Source organism: Myotis brandtii, unplaced genomic scaffold, assembly GCF_000412655.1.
Source record: "Myotis brandtii unplaced genomic scaffold, ASM41265v1 scaffold174, whole genome shotgun sequence".
Lineage (NCBI taxonomy): Eukaryota > Metazoa > Chordata > Mammalia > Chiroptera > Vespertilionidae > Myotis > Myotis brandtii.
The window spans coordinates 974,072-979,071 of NW_005356437.1; the positions used below are offsets into that span (position 1 = coordinate 974,072).

The 5,000-nt window shown below is 48.4% G+C and overlaps 1 protein-coding gene across 4 annotated transcripts in view; it reads left to right on the forward strand.

Annotated features, from left to right (window-relative positions):
- The window catches only part of KPNA3 (karyopherin alpha 3 (importin alpha 4)), a 105,775-nt gene that overhangs the window by 35,951 nt on the left and 64,824 nt on the right, over positions 1–5,000 (forward strand). The gene's annotated exons all lie outside the window — the stretch shown is intronic.

Consider the following 5,000-nt stretch of genomic DNA (forward strand, 5'->3'; position numbering starts at 1 on the left):
AGAGAGAAACATCGATCAGCTGCCTCCTGCACACTCCCCACTGGGGATGTGCCCGCAACCAAGGTACATGCCCTTGACTGGAATCGAACCTGGGACCCTTGAGTCTGCAGGCCGATGCTCTATCCACTGAGCCAAACCAGATAGGGCAATTAATTCCCTTTTAATGTGCACGAATTTCGTGCACCGGGCTGCTAGTGTGTGTGTGTGTGTGTGTGTGTGTGTGTGTGTGTATTTCATTGTCATATGGTTCTAAAGCCAGTTACAGTGTCCTAAGCTCTTCACCCTATTTCCTCCCTATTCATGTATATTTATGTGTAAAATAGTTCTATGCGATTTTTTTTTTAGTTTGGTATTTTGTAAAGTTATTTTTGTTACAGTGGTTAACTTTATTTAGTACCCTCTCTTTTAATTATTATCTATTGATTCCCAATTATGTGCATTATTGAAATTGGTTGTGACCTCTTCTTCCCCTCTTCCTTAGCATCTGGTGTGAAGTATATCCTTTAAAAAAAAAAAATTGGCTTGACCCTGGCCAGTGTTTCTCAGTGGTTAGAGTGTTTGCCCAACCTGCACACTGAAGGGTCCCATGTTTGAGTCCCAGTCAAGGGCAAGAACCTGAGTTGCAGGTTACATCCCCAGCCCAGTCAGGGCATGTGCAGGAGGCATGTGTCTTTCTCACATAGATGTTTTTCTCTTCCTCCCTCCCTTCCACTCTCTGTAAAATCAATGGAAAAAAATCCTCAGATGGGGATTAACAAAATAAATATATTAATTTAAAACTGGCCTTTATTTTACAATGATTGTAGAGTCATATGCAATTGTAAAATATAATACAGAGAGATCCTATGTACCCGTTACTCAGTTTCCCCCAATGGTAACATCTAGAGCCACTATAGTAAAATGTTGATATTTATACAGTCAAGATATAAAACATTTCTGTCACCACAAGGATCTTTTATGTTGCCATTTTGTAGCCATACTCACTTCCTCCACCCTTACCCATCCTCAACCTCTGGCAACCACTAATCCCTATTTCTATAATTTTGTTATTTCAAAAATCTATAATAATAAAAGTGTAATATGCTAATTAGACCGGACAGCTGAACAATCTTCTGGATATCATTCCGGACGTCCTTCCCGATGAAGCCACAGCAGCAGGGGCCAAGGTAGAGTCGTTAGGGGGTATCAGGCAGGCAAGCGAGCAATTAGGGGTGATCAGATAGGCAGGCCAGTGGTTAGGGGCAACGAGGCAGGCAGAGGTGATTGGGGGCCATCAGGCAGGCAGGTGAGTGGTTAGGGGTGATCAGGCAGGCAGGAGAGTAGTTAGGTGCATTCAGGCAGGCAGGCAGAGGCAGTTAGGGGTGATCAGGCAGGCAAGCAGGCCAGCGGTTAGGAGCCAGTGGTTCCAGATTGCGAGAGGGATGTCTGACACCATACATAATTATTACAATACTAGAGGCCCGGTGCACGAAATTTGTGCACTGGGGGGGCGGGGGGGAGTGTCCCTCAGCCCAGCCTGCACCCTCTCCAATCTTGGAATCCTTGGGGGATGTCCCGCAGGGATCGGTCCTTAATCGGCAGTCGCATATCTCTCTCACAATCCGGGACTGCTGGCTCCCAACTGCTCACCTGCCTAATTGCCCCTAACCGCTTCTGCCTGCCAGCCTGATCATCCCCTAACCACTCCCCTGCCAGCCTGATCAACGCCTAACTGCTCCCCTGCCAGCCTGATTGCCCCCAATTGCCCTTCCCTGCCGGCCTGATCTCTCCCCTAAATGCCCTCCCCTGCTCGCCTGGTTGCTCCCAACTGCCCTCCCTGCCAGCCTGATCTCATCCCCAACTGCCCTCCCTGCCAGCCTGATCTCATCCCCAACTGCCCTCCCCTGCTGGCCTGATTGTCCCTAACAGCCTCTGCCTCAGCCCCCACCAAGATGGTTTTGTCCCGGAGGAAGTCGGACGTCCGGAAGATGGCCGGTCGACCCGATCTAATTAGCATATTACCCTTTTATTAGTATAGATAGATTATATAGGATAGGATTGCTTAAATGGGAGAGGAAAGCCTTTTTCAGCAGGAGGAGATGCTCTTGGCAGACAAAAACACATAATCCCTAAATCTGGACTGATAGCCAGCCATATGCACTATACTGCCAAAGTGGTCCCAGATTAGGTTTTGATTGGTCAGTTTTGATGCCAGTCAGCGTCAAAAGCTCCGCCTCCTAGGCAGCCATTGACTCCTGGCACTTCACCCAGATTTGGTTCTGATTGGTTGTTTTCTACGCCAGTCAGCACCAAAAGCTCCGCCTCCTAGGCAGCCATTGACTCCTGGCACTTCACCCAGATTTGGTTCTGATTGGTTGTTTTCTACGCCAGTCAGCACCAAAAGCTCCGCCTCCTAGGCAGCCATTGACTCCTGGCACTTCACCCAGATTTGGTTCTGATTGGTTGTTTTCTACGCCAGTCAGCACCAAAAGCTCCGCCTCCTAGGCAGCCATTGGCTCCTGGCACTTCACCCAGATTTGGTTCTGATTGGTCAGTTTCAATGCCAGTCACCATCTCTGGGCCTATCTCTAGGCCTGATTAAAAAGGCGAGGCTGATCAGCAGTCCCCACTGAGGCCTGGAGAGAAACAGAGGCGGGGCTGCTGGCGAAGCTAGGAGAGAAAGAGAAAGGCAACAGCTGATCAACTGCTGCGACAGGCTGCAGATCAGACCCTGCCTCTCTCTCTGCACAGCTCTCTCCGGGCCTGATCTGCAGCCCCTTCAGCAGTCAGTGCTGGGTCACTGCGCCAGCACCGGCTGCAGTCAGTGCTGGGTCGCCACAGCAACCCAGCACTGACTTCCGATGTTTGGTCAAGTGTTTGGTCGAGCCTGCAGTTGTTACGTACCCTGGCTCTTTATATATATAGATTTGATTCCCCACTCTCCTAGTTTGTAGTGTTTCTGCTGAATAACCTGATGATATTTTAATGAGGGTTCCTTTATAGCTTATAGTCTTCCTTGGCTGCTTTGGCTGTTATTAACTTTTGACAGCTTTAATATAGTGTGCCTTGGAGCAGGTCTTTTTGCATTGAGATAATTAGGTGCTCTGTTAGTATCTTGGATTCGAGGGTCCAGCTCTTTTTATAGGTATGGGAAGTTCTCATCTATTATTTGTTTAAATAGGCTCTCTGTTCCCTTCTCCCTCTCTTCTTCTGGTATACCATTATTCTTATATTTTTCTTTGTAATGGAGTCAGAATGTTCCTGTAGAGTTTTTTGGATATTTTTTTTACTCTCAATTTTCTCTCTTCTACCTGAGTCATTTGTAGATTTCTATCTTGAAGATCAGTAATTCTTTTTTCCATCTAAGTCTGCTCTATTTCCTAAGCTCTCACTCATTCTTCATCTCATTTATTGAGTTCTTCAGCTCTAGAATTTCTGTTTCGTTCTTTTCTATGGTGTTATGTTCATCTCTTTGATAAAGTTCCGAGCTTTTTGGACTGCCAGAATTTTCTTGTATCTCACTGAGGCTTTTTTCAGAACTGCAATCTTGAATTCTTTGTCATTTAATTGGCAGTCTTCCATATCTTTACGTTTATTTTCTGGAGATTTTTAATTTTCTTTCTAAACTACCTTGCTACCTTGCTTATTCATTGTACTTGATGGGTTATTTCTCAACCTGGGCATTTGAGGGATTGAAATCTTTTTTCAGTACTTGATGTTTTTAACCATTCAGTAGGTTAAGTGGAAATATTTATTTTGTTTTCCATTAGATGGTGTTGTAGTGCAACAAGGTTTTCTTATGGCATGGGATTTGACCCCAGTTCTTCACTGTTACTCATTTTATAATAGGCTTTCCTGAACTTTTCAGAGCAATGGATGGGTCAGGATAGTTTCTGTAGCTTTACCACTATAGACCTCCTTCTGTTGTTTATTGCAAAGTGATAAAAGAAAAGATGGCTTCCTGTTTTTTGAGATTTGGCTTTGTCTCACTAACCCACTTTTACCTAGACCCTCTCTTTCCTTTGCCACAGTGTGCCTGTCTTGCTTACTCCCAGAAGTTTCTTTTCAGTTGAACACTTTGTCCAGGAAGGGGAACTTTATTTTTGAGTCTAGGTTCATCATACCTTACAATGTTGGCATGTGCAAAAGGTCCCTTCCATTTGCAGCTATTAAACTAGAGCCTGGTGCATATCTTGCACAGGTGGGGTCCCGAGTGGGGTGGGGGGGACCAGGATGTGATCAGCCCTCCGGGCAGGCAGTGGGATGCTCTTGGCGGCCCGGGATCCGGATCTGTCCCCCTGACTTTCGTGCCGGTTATGGGGAGCCATCTGGCAGTCGCTTTTATATTGTTTCTTACTTGCAGAGCATCTAGGGAGGGTAAGTGGCCACAGTGCCCAAGGCCGACTTCCAGGAGGCCGGCAGCGCTGTTGGGATCGTGCTGGCGGCACTGGTCCGTCAGTGCCTGGCCTATTCTCTGGAGATTGGACCTGCAAGACTACTGAGGGAGTGAGTGGCTGCCGCCAGGCTGGTGGGCCTCTGGGACAGGTCTCAGCTGAGCAGCGCTCCTGCTGTGGGAGTGCACTGACCACCAAGGGGTAGCTCCTGCATTGAGCATCTGCCCCCTGGTGGTCAGTGTGCATCATAGTGACTGGTCATTCCGGTCGTTCAGTTGTTCTGTAGCTTAGGCTTTTATATATATAGACTAGGGACCCGGTGCACGAAATTCGTGCACTGGGGGGGGGGGTTCCTCATCCCAGCCTGCCCCCTCTCACATACTGGGAGCCCTCAGGCGTTGACCCCCATCACCCTCCAATCGCAGGATTGGCCCCTTGCCCAGGCCTGATGCCTCTGGCTCAGGCGTCAGGCCTGGGCAGGGGACCCCCAGACCCCTCCAATTGCTGGCTCCACCCCTGGCCCAGGCCTGATGCCTCTGGCCCAGGATTCAGGCCTGGGCAGGGGACCCCCCTCTCCCCCCGATCACCGGCTCCGCCCTCGCCCAGGCCTGATGCCTCGGCCAGAGG